The sequence below is a fragment of the Mirounga leonina genome, unplaced genomic scaffold, assembly GCF_011800145.1.
Source record: "Mirounga leonina isolate KUSES-001 unplaced genomic scaffold, KU_Mleo_1.0 Mir_126, whole genome shotgun sequence".
Lineage (NCBI taxonomy): Eukaryota > Metazoa > Chordata > Mammalia > Carnivora > Phocidae > Mirounga > Mirounga leonina.
In genome coordinates this window covers 11,745,965-11,766,905 of record NW_023270314.1, presented here as the reverse complement: position 1 = coordinate 11,766,905, position 20,941 = coordinate 11,745,965, and the positions used below count along the sequence as shown (strand labels likewise).

General features: G+C 43.6%; 1 pseudogene; it reads left to right on the top strand.

Annotated features, from left to right (window-relative positions):
• Nucleotides 1-1,543: 1,543 nt before the first annotated feature.
• On the top strand, nucleotides 1,544-20,325 carry LOC118008976 (annotated as a pseudogene).
• The last annotated feature ends 616 nt before the right edge of the window (nucleotides 20,326-20,941 follow it).

Below are 20,941 nucleotides of genomic sequence, written 5' to 3'. Positions count from 1 at the left end.
ATTGAACTGTCATGAGGATTAACTGAGTTAATACATGTGGATCACTTAGAACAATGCTGGCACATAAATTATCATAAACTGACGCAAAGAGGAGCCTTTCTCTTCCTTCACTTAAAATAAATGGTACCAGGCCCGTGACAATCCTGAACCAGGATCTACTCATGTAGATTCCTTTTGTGGCTTTGTATGTTGATAATACTGTGGTACAAGACAATGAGGATTATTTATTACTGTACCTCTGGGGTTCCAAAGGCTATAAGTGCAAGCCAGTAGCCCAAAAGAAGAAAGCCAGCCTTGCACAAGAATATTCAGGAAGGAAGCAGGGAGTGGTGGGGACTGTGGCAAATGGAAAACACAGACTGTCTGAAGTGGGCAGCCGCTCAAGCATAACTGATTGTTACCGTATGCAAATGAGGGCTTGTAACTGCCAAATTTTCTGATTTTTCAGGAAAATTTTTTAGAATTGGATTTTTCGTGCACAATATTACATTTTTTGCAATATTGGCCATTTAAAAAATACAGTGAAGATCAAACAAAACACATCTGTTGATCACCACCAGCTTGGGGCTTCAGTTGTATATTTACAGAGTAGTACATAAGTCATGGAATGTTCTTCCTTAAAATATTTTATTCAAAATAATACATGAGCATGGGTTTTTCAAAATAGTATAAAGAGCTTACAATGAAAAGCTGCAATCCCCTGCTCTACCTCTTTCAGACGCCATCCCCCCCATAAGTTCTATTTTCCTATATAATACCACTACCTCTTGATTTATCCACTTTAGACATTTTAGATATTATGCACTTAATTCATATCATGATACATGAAGATTAAAGTCACTTACACGTAACAATATTCTTTAGATTCAACCATGGATATCTTCAGCTTTCCCCTAGTCATCCGATTTCTTTTTTTAACACTCTTGAGAGCTGAGTCAGTCAGGATTCAGTTAAAAATCAAGCAATTATTTGGCCAGAAGGAATTGAATATAAAGACTTTTTGTGTATAAAATTAACTGAAAAACGAAGAGTGTTTCTGAATGTTGACACTGTTGACATTTTAGACGGAACACTTCTTTGTAGTGTGGGCTGTCCTGGGCACTGTGGGTTAGTTAGCCATCCTGCTGGCCCTGCTGAATTGTGATAACCAAAAATCTCTCCAGACATTGCTGAACGTTTCCTGTGGGGCAGACTTTCTCCTGCATGAGAACCACCGCCCTATGGCATCTACCACCCCTACAGCTGGAGGAATGAAGAGGAGAAGCTGGAATCATTAAAACTTAAAAATGGAGGGACGCCTGCATGGCTCAGTCCAGTTAAGCGTCTGTCTTCAGCTCAGGCATGATCCCAGGGTCCTGAGATCGAGTCCCACATCGGGCTCCTTGCTCAGTGGGGACCTGCTTCTCCCTCTACCTGCTGCTTCCTCTCTCTGACAAATAAATAAAATCTTAAAAGAAAAAAAGAAAAAAAACTTAAAAATGTAGAAAAGGCAACATTTAACCCCTCAGACCTCTGCTGGTGCTGGTGTCTCTGACCAGGCATGATGAAGCTGGTTCTGCAGATGTTGAAAAACCTGCCAACAGGATTCAACCGCTACCAGAGGAGGGACCGGCTGCCATGGAGCAGCTCTGCGAGAGTGAGGCTCTCTGGAGCAGGAGGGACGGGGGGGGGGGGCGGGTCACCTTTTTTCTTCTAGCCCAGCCATCTCGTTCTAGTTCCCCTGTAGGCAGAGCCCAGCAGCAAGCCAGCTGGCAAAGCCCAGATCGGTTTGCAAATCCCAGTGTCAGCTTCACAAGGCTGATTGAGGTCATCTGGTGCTGAAAGACTCTAACTGGCACAAATGTCAAGCTCTCATGTATGATCCCAGGTGATTCTCAAACTTTGAAGTGCTTACAAATCACTGGGAATCTGAGATGAAATTGGAAAAGCAAGGAAGGATAATAGACGGTCATGGTAAGAAGTTTGAGCTTACTCCCAAGGACAACAGAGAACCACTGAAGAGTTTAAGCATAGGAGACAACATACTGGATAATTTTTCCTGATGGCTAATCTTACCCATTGTGAATTGATTCTTTTTTTTTTTTTAAGATTTATTTATTTATTAGAGAGAGAGAGAACAGGGGGAAGGGAGAGGGAGAGAGAGTCTCAAGAGGACTCCGTGCTGAGCCCTATATGGGGCTCCATCCCATGACCCATGAGATCATGACCTGAGCCCAAACCAAGAGTCAGACACCCAACCAGCTGAGCCACCCAGGTGCCCCCATTGTGAATTGATTCTTACTGGCATCAAAAAGAAAACCACATGTCCAATATGGAGTCACTTATGTTAGGCCACATCACCAAACCAGGGCTTACTACCTAACCTAATGGCCCTTTCAACCTCCCCCAGAAATGTGGTCTTAACTGGCCAGTCAAGAATTTCTGGTCAGCCCCAGTAAGGTCACATGGACCCTCTCTATCGCCCAAAAGAAGATGAGGTAATTCACCTAATAAGACCCTTTTGTCCCCAAAGGAAGGTGACCTCCCCAAAATAACCTGTTTATGACTTCCTTATCCTGTCTTTAAAAACCTTTCCCTTCCTGCAGCCCTTTGGAACTCCCCTCTACTTACTAGATGGGATGCTGCCTGATTCATGAATCATTTAATAAAGCCAAGCAGATCTTCAAATTTACTCAGTTGAATTTTGTTTTTTAACACTGGTTTTGCTCTCACTATTACTTGATTTCCAATCTTGGATATTCCCTTAAACCGCTCTAGGACTGTTATCCCCATCAGAGTTAGTGGCTCCTTTCAATGGGTGCTCGGAGCTTGCTATATATGCCTTTTTGTCATTTTTGTTATTGTTTAAATGTCTGTTTCTCCCACTAGACTGTTAATGCCTCGACAGGAATTGTGTTTTATTGATTTTTGTTTGCCTGCAGTCTAACATAATAAGTATTCCTTAAAGGCTTAATGGAAGGGTGAACTGGCAAGAAGAAATAAAAATATAAATGTATTTGGAAACCTACACCTCCTAGATGCATAATGATTTCTCATGTGACAAAGAAATATTTTTAAACTGCAGACCACAATTATACATTTAAAAATGTAGAATTAGCAGCTAAACAGAACAGGTAAGTGAACCCTCTTTTTAATTATACATGGATATTTCGTAATGTCTGTGTAATAAATTACTAGGATTGGTGGCAACTCTAGAACATAAAAGTAGATTTTCTTAAATGACAAAAATATACAATAATTATGGGAAACTGCCAAAGTCACATTTAATTTAGTTCCTTGAAAGATATGTCCACCAGCGACACTCCAGGGCACACACAGAGGTATTTCTGGGTTGCAGATTAAGATTAAATTGCTCCACTTGTTCACTCCCTCAACTCATTCTTTCTGACTCTTCTTACCTACAAAGTCTCAATGTCTGCCTCCCAGTGTGGCAGAAGAGTTGATTTTTCCAGCCTCCCACCTTGACTCCTTCTTTGCTTTCATTACTTCCTCACAGCTCAGCCATTTTTTTTTTTTTAAGATTTTATTTACTTATTTGAGAGAGAGAGCACAAGCAGGGTCAGAGGCAGAGGGAGAGGGAGACGCAGACTCCCCATTGAGCAGGGAGCCCATCACAGGGCTTGATCCCAGGATCCAGGGATCACGACTAAGCCGAAGGCAGACACTTAATCCAACTCCACCCAGGAGCCCCCAGGTCAGCCATTCTTAACACCCTCCTGACCTGACCCTGGCGCCTCTCTTTCCCCTGCTTCGCACCAGATTGGCCCAGGCTCTGGGTGGCACCCAAACAGGTAACATGGCCAGTAGGTTGAGGTGTCACAGTGACAAGAACTTATCTTTGGAGTTAAGTGGACTCACGTCAAGTCCTGCTTCTGCTACTTTCTTAGCTCTGTGACTTTGGGAAATTTATTCAACTTTACTCGTTTTCGGTATTCTCTTCTCTAAAGTGGCAATAATGTCTACCTTAATGGGTCGTTAGGAAAATTAAAATATATGTTACATGTAAAGTACCAAGCATAATGCCTGCTGTCTTAGTTGGGAAACTGGGAACTGGTTCTGAGAGGGAGATGTGCGTGCAGGGGGTGTGCAGTGTCGGGGAGGGAAGAGATAGGAGTGGGCAGAGAAGAAAATTGAACTAGAACGTGTCACAGTAAGCCCTGGGGCTGGGAAAGTCCTTCAGAGTGGCTCTGCCTTGCACCCCATCGGCCAGTTGACATCCCCCAGGGACGTTACGTGACCTCGGATGAGGTGACTGTCCTCGGCTGAGGGCAGTTCCCAGAGGCTGAAAGCTGTCAGCTGCCAACAACACTCCCAGCAGTTGAGGGAACGAGGCTCAGATCTGAATCGGGGATCTGGGCAGCGCAGCAGAGATACTGACAAATGGTGCTGTGGTAGAGTACAAAAAGGTGTGCAGTCTTTGTCTCTGGTTCCTGGCACGGAGCTCTTAAAGTTCTTGGCATTTCCTGAGTGATAAGATGTCTTTCATCATTCATAACAAGCCCTCTAATCGCACCTGAGTTTATGCTAACAAGGTGACTTAGGGTGGGACCCCTAGGTCAACTCGATGGGGCTGGGCTGGTCACCAGAAAGACCAAGTGATTTGAAAATTGCAACTTTGAGCCCCGCCCACCAACCCCCGGGAAGAAGATGGGGGTAAAGATTGAGCTCTGTACAAACTTTTGAATGAGGCTGGTGAATAGATTGAAGTGCTGGGAGAGTGGGATGCCTGCAGAGGTTGTGGAAGCTCTGTGTCCCCCCACCCCTCACCCCAGAGGTATCTGTTGCCCATGTATCTCTGCCATTGGCTGTCCCTAAGTTGTAACCGTTATAATGAACCGGTAATCATAGATAAAGTGTGTTCCTGAGTTCTGCGAGCCATTCTAGCAAATTAGGGAACCTGAGGAGGGGATCATGAGGATCTCTGATTTATAGCCAGTTGGTCAGATGTATGGGTGGCCCTCAATTTGCAACTGCTAACTGAAGTGGGGATGATCTTGTGGGACTGGGTCCTGACCCTGTGCGGTCTGCACTAACTCTGAGTAGTCAGTGTCAGAATTGAGTTGAACTGTCTAGGACCCCCAGTTGGAGTTGGAGAACTGATTGGTTGTAGAAAAGCACACCAGGTAAATACTTGATAAATGTAGTAGTTCTGTAAGTCGAAAGAAAAACAAAACCAGCACTAACACATAGTGGACAGTCAGTAAATATTTCCTGAATGAGAGAAGTGCTCAGCCTTTGCACCAAAATCTCGACTACAGTTGTTAGTTGGTGTCACCCAGTTTCGATTTGCCTTTAACTATACCTGAGTAGGATTCTTTAACTCACGGCTTCATGAAAATAGCAAAAGGATTAACAACTGAACCCTCAAAATGGAATAAAAGCTATATTCTGGCACAGTTTTATGAATATGAGCTAACTTTAAAGTGTGTGTGTGTGTGTGTGTGTTGTCTGAACTATAAAAAACCCCACTCAGGAAGGCATTGGTCGGATGGTTAGGTGGGGCTGGGGAGGGAGATACCAAGCAAGCCAAGGAGCATGATTAACTCAACTCCACACCGGAGGTCCAAGAAAACTTCTTGGTCCCTATGCAGTGCAGATTCTCTTCTCTCTTTAACCAGATTGAACACCATCTACTCCGCCCCCCACCCCTGCCCAGGGCCTCCCTCTCTCCCTGTCAGCAACAGGGGGTTTGTGCGCACAGAACGGGATTCTCAGTTTCTGCTTGGGATTTCTCAGAGCTCACCCTTCAAGCGCATCGTCACACTGAACAGATTTCTAAAGAGATTTGCATTGCTCCACTGTGTCTTCCTGCCAATGCCATGCTGCTGTTGTGTGAAAGCACATCCCTCTTTTGCTGCCTGTGAGCTCTGCCTCCCTGTTGGGCCGCAGGGACGTTGCAGGATTTGACAACCGTCCTGTCCTCTGGCAAGGAGGGTAGAGCTTCCTGGCGACACACGGCCTGCAAATGCTCCCATTTGGCCTAGACTAAAACGGTTCCTAGGATCGATTCAATAGGTAACTAAGAAGAGATATGGGAAATGCAGCCCAGTGCCAAAGGCCTGGCTGGGGCTGGATGTGATGGGTGAATGGCAGGTCACGCCTGCATTTTTGTGTCTTCCTTCAGCATCACTAGGAACAGAGACTGAGAATATTACAGATGGACTCATGCTGGAGTGACTCACTGGACGTATTAGAAAGCCTGGGGGCATTCAGACTCCATGTTGGTGAGAAATTCCAGATTGAAAGACTGCCCATGTTATCCAGGCTGAATAAAACACTCATGTATTCAGGAAAGGATCAATATCCCAAGTGAAGGATAAAGGCTTAGCCAATTGGAGGTGTTAGGAAATAAGGTCTATAGTGTCCGGAAGATAAATTTCAATATAAAATAATCAGGAATATAAAATAGTAACTTTATATACACATAGTATAAAAGTATAAAAGCACGCTATATTTTTATCCATCTTCTAAAATTTTTTTTAATTTTAGAGATTGAGAGAGAGATGGGGGGGAGGAGCAGAGGGAGAGGGACAAGAGACTCCCTGCTGAGCGCGAGCCTGCCACAGGGCTCGGTCTTACCACCCTGAGATCAGGACCTGAACCGAAATCAAGAGTCAGACACTCAAACAACTGAACCACCCAGGCGCCCCTGTTTTTATCCATCTAAATCTCCTATCTAAAATTTAAAAATAAAAAATAAAATTAAAATAAAAATCTTCTCATGAGCACACTTCCCTCTAGCTGACATTCCAAAAAAAACAAAAAAACAAAAACACTCCCCAAAAGAGCTGTCTGCAGGTTGCCTCTGATTCCTTGCCTGCTATTCTCTTGTATCCACTCCAATCAGGCTTCACTTTCATCACTCTGATGAGTCAAGGGCACCAAAGACCTCTTCTTGGAAACGCTTTCCTCATTTGGTTTCTAGAACCCTGAACTCACTTGGTTTTGCTTTTATCTCTCTGGCTTCCCCCTAGTCTCTTGCTGGTCCCATCTTTTCTTCTCAACATCTTAATGGTGTCCTAGGGCTCCACCAGCTCTTCTCCGTCCCTTGGTTGTCTCATCTGATCTTGTGACTTTATTTGCCCTCTGACTCCCAATTGTATACTTCCAGCCAGGCCTCTCCCCTCAGCTCTGGACTTGTATACCCAACTGCCTTCTCTTTTCCTACTTGTATGTCTAATAGATGTCATTGTTCTGCTCTCCCACTCCAACCCATCTTCACCACCAAACCCACTCCATCCACAGTGTTCCCCATCTCAAATGATGGTGATTCCATTATTCCTAGTCATTTAGGCCTCAAAAGTCTGTAGTCATCTTTGACTCTCCTTTCTTTCATGCCCCACATCTAATCCATCAGGAAATCCTATTGTATCCACTTTCAAAATATATCCAGAATCTGATTGCTTCTTCCTAGTTTCATTACTACCTCCCTGGTCACCATGATTTCCTCCCTTACTTGTTGCTATTGGCTCCTAACTGGTCATATCACTCCTCTGCTCAAAATCTTTTAGTGGCTGCCTATTTCTCTCTGAATGAAAGCCAAAATACTTTCAGTGACCTACCAAGCCCTACAGGATCTTGCCCAGTTACTACTGATCTCACCTTTTATTTTTCTCCCTCTCACTCACTCTATTCCATTTTTTTTACTGCTCCTTGAACATAGCAAGCATAGCCTCTACCTCACAGTCTTTGCACTGGCATCCCTTCTGCCTGCAATGTTCTTCCCCACATGTCTGCATGGCTCACCCCCTCCACCTTTTTGAGTCTCTTCAGATGACGTCTTCTCCATGAGGCCTTCCTTGAGAACCCGATTTAAAACTGTCATACCACACCCCTCCTCTCCCCAGCATTCCCAGTCCACCTGCCCTGCTTTACTCTGTCCTCGTACTCCTTACAACATTCTAACACACCCGATACCATAAATTATTTGCTGTCTATTGTTTCCCCTATTTTGTTCGCTGAATGCCAGCACCTACAGCAGGGTTGGCAAAAATTAGGATTTAATCAGTATTATTGAAGGAATTAGTTATACTAGTTATACAATTATACTTAATTATTAAATTTCAATGCAATTATTTTTACAGAACCAATAATTCCATTATTTTTATGGCATAGTTTAAAATTACACACTGTCATTAACAACTACTAATTATTTTCACTAATTCAGTGTCACTTTGCTGAAAATCATATAATCCTCTTCTGCAGATTCCAAAGTACCTGTCCTTTCTAAGTGTGCACAAGGGAAACTCCCTATCTGTACCCAAACATTGCCTGTATTCTAAATCATAAAAACCAGCCTTTGTGGCTCAAACACTGGAACAATATGGCCACACACAGGGTTGTGGGACCAGGTTGCCACGGTAACCTCTACTCCCATCTTCTCTGAGTTTAATTGTTCAATGCTAAAATTGCACATTCTCGAGTTCAGCACGCTTTGACTGTGCCAGGCCTTAGCTGGCAGGAAATTACATGACAGTGTTATTATTCACCATAATTACTAGCTAATGATAATTTATATTTAGAAATAGGAGAAAATATAGAAAAAGGATATTTAGGAGAGTTTTCAACCCACCTAAAGCTGTTTAAATATTGGTACTAGCTTTGCATGTTGTGGGGCCACAATCTTTACATTCCTGGTCCCCAACATGCACCATCCTGCCCCATAATATACCTCTACCTTTCAGTTTATTGTGTTCCTACATAAGATAACCAAACTTGCTTCCTTGGTCTCCAGTTCTCTGGGAGACTCAAACAAAGAAAAAAGTTTTTGGAGAATATATGATTGATATAGTTTAAGTTGTGGATAGTGACGATCTAGCTTTAAGAGGAAAATGAGCCAACAAAAAAATTCTTCAATTTCTTGATTATCTGGGAAAAGTAAGATAATCATCATTTTAAAAATAATAAATCTGCAGTAGGTCAGGCAGTAAAAATCAATGGCAACTTTTTTTATATCACCTTTTCCATTTTCAGAAACATAACTGTAATCTTTATAACTAAGTACATTTCCTTAATAATGGAATGAAGTTATCTCATTTTCTAGTTCTATCTAGTTCTATTTTTCAAATCAAAGAGGGCTACTGGTGCCACACTTAAGCCATAACAGTTTCTGGAAGCCTGGATCAAGCTGTGACAGTGGGCACAGAAGGGCAGGAGTGCAGTCGTGAAGCTATTTATGACACGGAATCACCTGTGAGTGGATACAGGTATGGAGGGGAGTGAACAGGTTGTCAGATTTCTGACACGAGCAACCTGGCACTGCCAACCACTGAGTTAAGGCATCTAACCCAGGAGGGCTTTTGCAAGAAGATGGAAGGGAGATCCCATTTGGGGCACATGGGCTGCTGCGTGAATATGGTTGGTGGGTAGTGGTGTGAGCCAGTCCTATGAGAGGCTTGGACTGGAACTGTAAATTGAGAGTGATGTAGGCAGGCCACCGAGGCCAGTCCAATTTCCAGAACTTGTGAGAATGATGACTGGGGACTCAAAAAATGCTACTTTTTACTCTATTTTATTTCCAAACAAACACTGCAAAGGATATACACCCAGGGACATGTGAGTGGACACAGCCCCCTAGGCAGAGTTCTGGTCCCAACAGTCCCTAGGTGTGAGGAATCTGTGGGTCAAGAGAAGCAGAATCATGGGGCTCACTCTGCTGTCTTTTATTCTATTTTAGGCAAGGCTTGGGGTAGGGGATGGTGAAGAGAGGGGAAGACAGGTCATTTTTCGAATGTCCAGCTTGTCTCCATATGAAGAATCTTCTTGCTGCACCCTAGCAACGGACTTCTGCATCTTATTTCTTGCCATACCATTGGCCTTTTGGAGGTTTCAGTATATCAGGCCTCCCCCAAGGTAGTTATCAGCACATAAATAGTAGCTGAGGCTTTGGGCTTGGAGGAAATCCCAGGAAGGATAGAATGAGAAAAGAAGGGGCCAGAGATGGAACCCTGGGGAACCCCAACATCTAGGACCAGAGAGAAGAACCATAAAGGAAACTATGAAAGAGTTTTCAGAGAAACAGGAAGAAAAATGGGGAGGGTGGGAGGGAGGAAATGGTGTTCTACAAATCAAAGGACAAGGGTTTCAAGTAGGGAGGAGTATTCCACTGTGCCAAATGCTAGAGACCAGTTCAATAAGGCTGAAGATTAGCCCCATGGGGTAGGAGGCAGTTAGGAGATCACTGTGATGTTGGCCAAACCAAGTCTTACTCCTTCGAGCCAGAGAGCAATGCAGGACCAAGAGGTAAGGATAGGAATCTATGTTGAGGTCGCTAGAAGAGGGAGTCACAGGATTCAATTTTTCATGGTCCAATAAACATAATTTGTATTATATGTATTATATAAAATATAATTTAGGGGCGCCTGGGTGTCTCAGTCATTAGGCATCTGCCTTCAGCTCAGGTCATGATCCCAGGGACCTGGGATCGAGCCCCACATCGGGCTCCCTGCTCAGCGGGGAGCCTGCTTCTCCCTCTACTTGCCACTCCCCCTGCTTGTGCTCTCTCAATCTCTCTCTCTCTCCCTCTGTCAAATAAATAAATAAAATCTTAAAAATATATATATAATATAATTTATATCGAAACTATTTGTAGGTTTTAAGTCATTTAATTTATTGTCTATATAGGGGTGCCTGGCTGGCTTAGTTGGTAGAACATGTGACTCTTGATCTCAGAGTTGTGAGTTCAAGCCCCACAGTGGGTGTAGAGCCTACTTTATAAAAAAATATTGTCAGATTGTACAGATCCATGGGGGAGAGGAGAAGAAAATACACCACAATTCTTAAAGTGCCTGCAGTAGGACAGTGAGTTTATTTTTTTTTTAAGATTTATTTATTCATTTTAGAGAGTGGGGGAGAGAGAGAATCTCTAGCAGACTCCCCACTGAGTGCAGAGCCCGACTTGGGGCTCGATCTCACAACCCCGAGATCATGGCCTGAGCGGAAACCACAAATCGGGTACTCAACCAACAGAGCCACCCAGGCGCCCCGGATAGTGAGTTTATGAGTGTGCTTCCCTTTTTATTCTCTTCTTCCTTCTTCCACAAATTGTTAATAATATGCTCGTGTTACTTTCAAAAGAAAAAACATTTTAAAGATCACAAAAGTGTATCTTGTAGGGCATTTGCTGGCAGTTATTCCAAATGAGTAAGGAATGACAAGTATTGTTTCCAACTTTTTTTTTTTTAAAGATATTTTTTGTGTATTTATTTGACAGAGAGATAGAGAGCACAAGTAGGCAGAGCGGCAGGCAGAGGGAGAGGGAGAAGCAGGCTGTCTGCTGACCAGGGAGTCCGACGTGGGGCTCGATCCCAGGACCCTAGGATCATGACCTGAGCCAAAGGCAGCCGCTTAACCGACTGAGCCACCCAGGCACCCGTTTCCAACTTTATTTGAAACTTTCAGTGATGTCTATTTTATTTTTGTTTTTTAAAGATTTATTTATTTTAAAGAGAGAGTGGAGGGGGAGGGGCAGAGGAAGAGGGAGAGAATCCTCAAGCAGACTCCCTGTTGAGCAAGGAGCTGGACACGGGGCTTGATCCCAGGACCCTGAGATCATGACCTGAACTGAAACCAAGAGCTGGATGCTTAACCGACTGAGCCACCCAGGCACCCCAAGTTAGGTCTTTTTTCATATAGATGATTTGCATTTGAACATCAGAGAAAAAGTGTAGGACATTGAAACCATCAACACGTAGGTTTAAAAGAGTAAGCTCTTAAACCTGCTGCATTTTAGAATCACATTGAAAGCTTTGCAGAAAATATTGATGCCCAGGCCAATTACATCAGAATCTCTGAGGGTGAGGGGCTCCTGTCTGTTTCAGTTGGAGGAACGTGTGATGCTTGAACTTGGAGTCATGAGTTCGAGCCCCACATTGGGTGTTGAGATTACTTAAATAAATAAAACCCAAGCCCAAGCTTGGGCATTTATTAAAGCTGCACAGGAGATTCTAGATGCGGCCAGGAATGAAAATATCTGGATTAAGCTGCAAAACAGGACTGTGTCTAAAAAAGATCATTCCGTTGCCTTTTCTCCTCCCCGTTCCTTTACAGATCAAGTCACCTTGACACAATTCCAAAGCATCCTATACCATTCTTTCTCTCAGTCTGTAATTATTTATGTATGTATTTTTGTGACTTTTCCATTAATGTCTGTCTCCCCCACTAGTCAGTGAGCTGGGTGATGACAGAGACCCTGATAGTTTTATACACTTCACTGAGCTCCCAGGACTGGCCTGGTGGAGTGAGTTGCTCAATAAATATCCGTTGAATGAATAAAACAGTATCAAAACATTTACAGATCAGACGATGGGTATGTTTCACACTGGAAAATAAATTTTGTCTCTTCCCTCCCAAGGTGGGTCAGACTGGCCTGAAGGGAAGCACGGAGCCAAAGGGAGCCACAATTAGGCATAAGGCTGAAGCTGGAAAAAGCAAAGAGGAATGGAATACACATTCACGAGAGGCCTGCTAGGAAGCCAAGAAGGACCTAAATAAAGCTTCAAGTCCTAGAGACAAGAATGAGAACAACTGAAGTCTGGGGTTTGCAAAATGACACAGGAAGCAAGTTCAGAGGGAGACGTGAAGAGCTCCCATCCCCAGGGCTAAGAGCCTTTTGCTGATGCCCAAGGCCAAGTTCCTGAGAATTAAGGGCACCTATGCTATCCAGACAAATTCCAGAAGGGCCTTGCAAACGCTGAAATCCTATGACCCTTATTTAAACAATACCTGTCAGGTCAAACAATTGGAACGACAGTGAGAAAGTGCAACCTTTCATTTCACGAATAGAAACCCCAAATCAGTGAACTGATGTTATGTTTGCACCTTCCCTGCTTCAAGAGTGTACATAACAAAGGGGAAAGAGGGCTTGAAATTAATAATAAATATAATGCCTTCTTTAAAGCATATCTTAAGTTTATAATAGCTTCCAAAAATATAGTGTGGAAATCTAAGTGTGTTACATAACCTTCATTTCTAAATGGCTCAGACATGTGATTGATTTAGTATTTAAAATAGTCAGTGGCTCAACATTTTAAAGGTTGATTCTAAACACATTCACGTATGGCTGCAGATATTGCCCATCTAGATATAAAAATGGAACTCACTAGAGATTGCCAAGGACACATGAAGAACATTCCACAGTCTGTAAATTAAGGGACAGTTTGTTTTCATCTTCCTATAGCCATCTTCCTTTCTCATTGAAGATGTCCATTTGACTGGGGTCACTTGGTATAAAACCTTGTAAGTAAAGGAAGAAATTAGCAAAGATATTTGAAATAAAGCTTTTGCAATTGTTTGAAAGAGGACAAATGTATAGAAACCCATTTTTGTATAAACAGCTAGAAGTAAGAATTCTAGGTGAATTTTGAAAAGGTAACAAGCATCATTTTCTGAGTCCTTCATCGTATAAACTTTATTTCTAATGTTGTGGAAGTGAAGCAGAGACAGGATTTTACCATTTCCAACTGGCTCCAGAAAAATTGCTTCCAAAAACAAAGATTTTCTCAGTAAGTGTGAATTCTGTCTTTACAAAATGATTTGAAATCAAGGTCGGAAATCAATGAAGCAAACCAAAAAGGATACCCAGGGCAAGCCCTTTAATCAACAGAAACACAGCTGTACACAGAGCAGGTAGGTAATGTCTTCAGTCCCTTGAAATACCTTTAGCAGCTTATAGTACACCCAGGCAGGGAAGCATTCCCCTTCACACTGCAGATTTCCTCTCACAAAAAAGCTTTCATACTGAAGCAAGTGGAAAGACGGAGTGTGTCTTTCTCCTGCGGGAGTCCCTCGTCTGTGTGGAAACATGGCCGCCGTGGTTGTCCACCCAGGGTGAGGATGTCACTTGAGCCTCTGCTGCGCAGACTGCCTCTGTACTTCTTTCTGAGTCTGCCTCTTCGCTGCCGTCCGAGCCCTTCCTGAGACAGGAACGTCCATGTTCCACCTGCTTGTTGCTTGCTCTGCCACGGGGGCCTGCGCAGCATGACCGAGCTCCCATCCGGCTTCCTGAGTAGCTCCATCAGCCTCCCGGCCATGCCAGGGCCCACAGCACTCGGCAGAAGACAGTCACCACCAGCAAAGCCTGGGATTCAGATGTTCCGCACAAACCTCTAGGTAATATCCATCATCATCAGGTCCCAAGCTAGGCAGGACTGAAGAATAACTGAGTAACGCAGATGCTGTTGTTAGGGAGAATGAGAGAGAGAGAAGTAAGACAGAAGTCCCTGGCAGGCACCTTAGTAATTATTTATCTGCTGCCTGATTGTTCTTATGAAAGAGAAAAGTAGCCTTGGTGTGAAAGGGGACACCTGAACAAAGCCTGTTGGGAGTCTTGGGTCTCCCTTAGACCAGCTATGTGATCTTGGGAAAGTGTAATTTATTCATCCATACTGAAGTTCAGCATTGCTGGGAGAGTTCAGTGAGGCCCCTTGAGCTGAGGCAGGGGGTGCTTATGCCCCTCTAGACCACCTCTTGGTGGGTTTGTGTGGAGCAGCTCCAATTCCATCTTCCCCAGCCCTCCACTCGTCAGCCCACTCCTAGCTCCAGTTTTCATTACTGGACTTAGTACCTAAGTATTCATGATACTTTACATGATACTTTACATAATACCTAAGAAGTGTTCATGAGCTAACTCAACATAAACTTAGGGTTCCTACTATGTTCTGGACTGAACAAAATGGGTACATTTCCCCCCCATGCCCCGCACTCATGAAATTTACAAGTCAAATCAGAGAAACAGACTTTAATCAAAAATGATGATGAATGAGTCACACGCTTAGGAAAGGGCTATGAAAAGGAAGCACCACTGGAGAGAATACCAGGGAGACCAAGGTTTCAAGGAAGGATTTCTCCAGGAAATGATCGCCAGGCAGAGCGTTGAAGGACGAGAAGGAATTAGGTAGATGAAGGGGCGCCTGGGGAGGAGGTGGCAAAGAGTGCGGCATGAAGAACTGAGAGAAGCCAGGGTAGCTGGTTGGCTTGGAGACCATGTTTGGGATTTGGGCTCTATCCTGAGGACAATGGGGAATCACTGAAGGGTTATAAGAAGGCTGATAGCAAAACCAGATCCGCATTTTGAAAGACACACCAGGTTTTGTGTGAAGAATATATTGGACAGATGAAAGAGTAGAAGTGGAGAGACTAGTCTGGAGGCTGTTGCCACGATCTGGGTAAGAACTGATAATAGCCTGACCTGAAGTGGTGAAAACCACACACAGGGCTGGATACTGGGGTAAACACTACACGCCGCGTCTCTCCCTTCATGGAGCTTATGGGGAAGGCATTAAACTAGTATTCACAGTGGGAGTGAGTACAATAGGGGGTAGAGAGTTCTACAAGTGCACTGAGCAAAGGTTCTAGAATATTCTGCTGATACTCCATCCCTTCCTGGGCCTGGAGCCTGGCTTGAAGACAGAATCTTCCAAGGACAGAGCTTATCCTTGAATCCCAAGTTGGTGGCTCATTGATAAGTCAGCTAGTTGCTGACTCATGCCTGGATTTCTGACTCTTTTTGGATTTTACCTTTTTGAAAAAGTTGACACCTGCTATGCATCAAACTGGTTCCAATCTCTGTACCTTGGTCCTCTCCTTTCCAGCCCCAGGTCCAGACTAGAATCCAGAGAACACCTAAGCTTGCCAGTTAGGACCTCCACCATTAGTAGGTGTGACCAGATCAGTATCCCCAGGGCCTGATCCACCCCAGTGCAGGATTCCGTGCGAAATGCTAAACCTTCTCCTAGTTAGACCCCTATGAGTCCCTGGTTCCCAAAATAAAGGAGCAGCTTTCCTCTAGCTATTCTTGATGAGGCACTTTCATTAAAAGCCCTTAGTTCCATTAAAAAAATCCCCCAAAACAAAACAAAACAAAACCTTACTTCAGCAATGGAAACTTATGGAAAATAGGGAAGTTATACACGGTCATCTTTTTTTTTTTTTTTTAAGATTTTATTTATTTATTTGACAGAGAGAGAAACACAGCAAGAGAGGGAACACAAGCAGGTGCAGAGGGAGAGGGGGAAGCAGGCTTCCCACCGAGCAGGGAGCCCGATGCGGGGCTCGATCCCAGGACACTGGGATCATGACCTGAGCCGAAGGCAGACGCTTAACGACTGAGCCACCCAGGCGCCCCACATGGTCATCTTGATAGATTAATGACCAGTTTTGCTGAATTATTTTTATCCTGGTGAGAATGCTATAAAAACTTTGTTAATGTACATAAAAGCAGAAAAGAGATATTACATTTGAAAAGCACTCCTACAAAATATTTATTGATATTCTTTTCTGAAATAGGTCACTTTCTGAAAAGACTGAAACCATTGTGGCTTTCCTTTTAGATTTCAAAGTGTGAAAGAAAAGGAGATCCTGATAAAAATCCTGACCTCATGAAGTGAACAGTAAGAAAGGCATGAAAATAGAATTTTAGAATAATTATGACTTTTCCACATATAAAATTCCACGCATAATAAAAACAATTGTACATGTTTAGTAGTGTATTGTGGAATGGATAATTTGCACTGATGGTGCATTAGCCAATTCAAGCAAACTTAATAATGACAAGTTTCAAGAGGAAAATACAAGTCTGGCTCAGTTAGAATAATGATTAATTCACAACTGCAATTAACACCTTGGAAGGTCTCAATAGAGAAACTAGCTGGATGTGCAGCAGTGACGTCATCAGACTGTTTATGTCTGGGTTGAACTGCATCAGTGGTGTGGGGCACAGGGTACTGAATGTCTCTCTATTCTTTTTTTTTTTTAATATTTCATTTATTTTTCAGAGAGAGAGCACAGCAGGGGGAGCGGCAGAGGGAGAGGCAGAAGCAGGCTTCCCGCTGAGCAGCGAGCCTGATATGGAACTTGATCCCACGACCCTGAGATCATGACCTGAGCCGAAGGCAGACACTTAACTGACTGAGCCACCCAGGTGTCCCTCTCTCTCTGTTTTTAAAAAAAGAAAGACAGGTTTTTTGGAACTAGGATTGGTACAGTGATTTGTCTTTATAATATAATTGAATAATTTTTTTTGTACAGAACTAGGAACCCTGCCTCTCCCACCAAACATACTGCCATCTCTCTTCTAATTTCTTCGGGAAACTAACAAAAGACATGTGGGGATCATAAACTATAGCTTCTACTTCTGCCTCTCCCTCCGATCTTCTGTACGATTGTAGAGCCTTTCATTTAACTTCAATGTCTGAATTCAAATTTGGTTTTTAATTTGTGCTCAAAGGCCAGGAACGTGCAGGTGTTACTGAAACGACTGGTGCGTGACGAACGATTTTTCCACATTAGGCACAAATAAAGGACTGTCCTTGGTTTGTGGTTACAGCAGCTCCTCACAGGACCTGCCTCTGCAGTTTGCCTCTGGGAGTCAGTCGGAGAGCACTTACCCGTCTGATCGCCTTCCTGCCCTCAGTCACATGGCCTGCCACACACTGGATCACTGTCCTTAAGACAGACCACCAAGTGGCCGACTGAGTTAAACATGCATAGCAACCAAATGAGATCACTGCCAGGCAAGATAATCAATTGTTGGGTAACGAGCTGCCACGATGGCAAAACCCACCAAATGATCACATTTTGGTTGATTCGTTGAAACTGGCAGCAGTTTCTGGTTTGGGAAGGGGCCAGTGTGCGATGTGGAATAAGGGGTTATTACGGAGTCAGCTAAAACTGGGTTGGAATTTTTACTGAGCCTCCTATCAGCAGGATTGCCTTGGACTCTTAATCTCTTTGACCTTGAATTTCCCTATCTGTAAAATGAAGAGATAAGAAAGCCTATTTGGTAGACTGTTGCAAATATTCCAGATAACATATATAAAATTCTTGGGCGCCTGGGTGGCTCAGTCGTTAAGCGTCTGCCTTCGGCTCAGGTCATGGTCCCAGGGTCCTGGGATCAAGTCCCTCATCAGGCTCCCTGCTCGGCGGGAAGCCTGCTTCTCCTTCTCCCACTCCCCCTGCTTGTGTTCCTTCTCTCGCTTTGACTCTCTCTGTCAAATAAATAAATAAAATCTTTAAAAAATATATATATATATAAAATTCTATCACAGAGCCTGGCACATAGTAGGCACTCAGTAAAAGGGAGCTAGTTTCTTTTTCTTTTTTTTTTTTTAAAGATTTTATTTATTTATTCATGAGAGTTAGAGAGAGAGAGGCAGAGGCAGAGGGAGAAGCAGGCTCCCCGCGGAGCAGGGAGCCCGATGCAGGACTCGATCCCAGGACCCTGGGATCACGACCTGAGCTGAAGGCAGACGCTTAACCGACTGAGCCACCCAGGCGTCAAAGGGAGCTAGTTTCTGAGAACCCTTCACTCCATCCTCCCATTGCTGTCAGGTGATACCTGAAAAAAATACTATTTTTATTTTGCCTTTTTCTCTTGGCAATCTCCTATCCAAACATGTCTGCCGGGTCCGTTCATTCTCATACAAATGATCCTTGCTTATTCTTGCCTGGGTTTTCCCTAGCCTGGCAAGTCCTCCTCTTTTGCCTCTGTTTATCCAAATTGTTCCTATGTTTTTATTTGTTTTGTTTTGTTTTTTGAACCCAGCCCAAGTCCTAATTCCTTCTTTAGGGGAAGCCTGACTCACTGACTTCCCACTCTCTTTGGTAATGGCTCCTGTAGGCTATACCTCACTCTAATTCATACCAGGATTTCCTCTGTGCTAACCTTTTCAACAGCAGACGGTAAGGTCCTTGGTGCGAGGATGGTATTACAAATTATATCTATATCTACCATGGTAGTCAGTCTAAAGCTGACCACATAATAGACTCTCATATTTCTGTGTACAGATACAGCATTATCACCTCCATGTTGATTTTATTTGATGAGTAAGTACCTGCAATATTCATGTGTTTGTTGGACCCAGGACACAGCTTTGAATGAAACAGAAGTCAAATCATTTTTAAAAATCTTTCCTAGAATCCAATTATAGAATCACAGAAACACCCTTTTCAAGCTGGAAGTGTCCTACAAAGTCATCTAAATCTGACCCTTGTTATTTTACAGTTGAGAAAACCTAGAACAATGGAGATGAAATGACTTGTCCACCACAGCCAGTTCAGGTGAGCTCTGAAAGGGCAAGTTGGGTTTCTGACTCTCAGGCAGTGACACAAGAAAGGGGACAGTTCCAGGAATGTCTAGCACTGAGATGTACACACAATTAAGTGGGTACTCGTGATGGCTAATTGAATGTGTCAACTTGACTGGGCCACGGGCTGCCCAGATATTTGGTTAAATATTATTCTGGGTATGTCTGTGAGGGTATTTCTGAATGAGATTAATATTTGAATTGCTAGAATGAGCAAAGCAACTTGCCTTCCCCAATGTGGGTGGGTCTCATCCAATCTGTTGAAGGCCTGAATAGAACAGAAGGTGGAGTAAGGGAGAATTTATTCTCTGCCTGACTGTCTTCAGGCTGGGATGCTGGTCTTCTCACAGAATGAAAATTGCACCATCAGCCTCTTGGTTCTCAGGTCTTTGGATTCAGGCTGGAACTGCACCATTGGCTCTCCTGGGTCTTCAGCTTGCCAACCACAATCTTGGGACTTCTCAGCCTCCATAACCAGAGGAGCCAATTCCTTATAATAAATCATATATATAATCTCCTATTGGTTCTGTTTCTCTCTGAAGAACCCAGACTAATACAGTACTCAGTAATGAATGTGGGGGGTTGACATTTTCACAGTTCAATAGTGAAGAGGCACCAGACTTGTGAATCCCAACACCCTGGAATTGAGTTCTGATTCTGACTTGTGTGTTTTCCACAGGGCCATGTAAACCATCTGAATCTCTGTCCTCTGGTTGTAAAACAGAAAAAGGAAACGGGGCTTGGTGTGGCTGCAGGGGAGGCCACGGCAGGGAAAATGGTGGGAGAGGAGAAGCCTAAGAAGCCACAGCAAGCTAGAGCCACCAGAGTAATGGAGGGGGAAGTTCCAGTCACAGCACTGAGAAGCGATCCATTGAAGAAAAAGCTGCAGACCTCCCAAGAAAGCCTACAAAGATCTCCAAGTTTGGATTTGCTATAGGTAGACGACAAAGAAAGCCTCAGCCATAACCACCAAACTTGGATCAAGTAAGCCAAAAGAAATCGTTCCAACTCTTGCCCCAAAACCCTGTCAGTAGCAGCAGCTTTTAATGAAGATGAAGATAATGAACCAGAGGAAATGCCTCCAGAAGCAAAGATGAGGATGAAGAATACTGGAAGGGATATACGAACATCAGCAGGACCAAACTCCTTCAGTGAAGGAAAGCATGGTTTTTCTGATAGCCAGAAGCTATGGGAACAAAATATAAAATCTCATCTTGGAAATGTCCATGACCAAGATAGTTAAATGATATGTTTTGAAAATGGGGTGTGGGGTGGGTATAAAGTTAAAAGAAACAGATTCCTTTTTTAAAGAATGGTAGAAGACTATCTTTGGAGCTGCTTTTTTTTTTTTTTCTTTAAGATTGAGTGGTTGGGGCACCTGGGTGGCTCATTTGGTTAAGCATCTGACTTCCGCTCAGGTCATGATCTCAGGGTCCCTGGATCAAGCCCCGCATCAGGCTCCGTGCTCAGTGGGGAGTCTGCTTCTCCCTCTGCCCCTCCCTCTCCCTCTGCCCCTCCCCTTACTCTCTCTCTCTCAAATACATAAAATCTTTAAAAAAAAGATTGAGTGGTACACTAATAAATGAGAGTTTTAAATTTAAAAAAAAAGAAAGAAAGAAAGGAAAAGGAAATGGGACTAGACATATATGCCTTGCCCCTCACCAGGTTGGTATCAGGCTCCAAAGAGATAAAGGATATAAAGGTATTTTACACATAAAAATTATTATTAAGATGTTGTCAGCTTTTCTGAGTGACTTTTATAAATATCAAAGGAAGGGTGGCGCCTGGGTGGCTCAGTCGTTAAGCGTCTGCCTTCGGCTCAGGTCATGATCCCAGGGTCCTGGGATCGAGCCCCACAT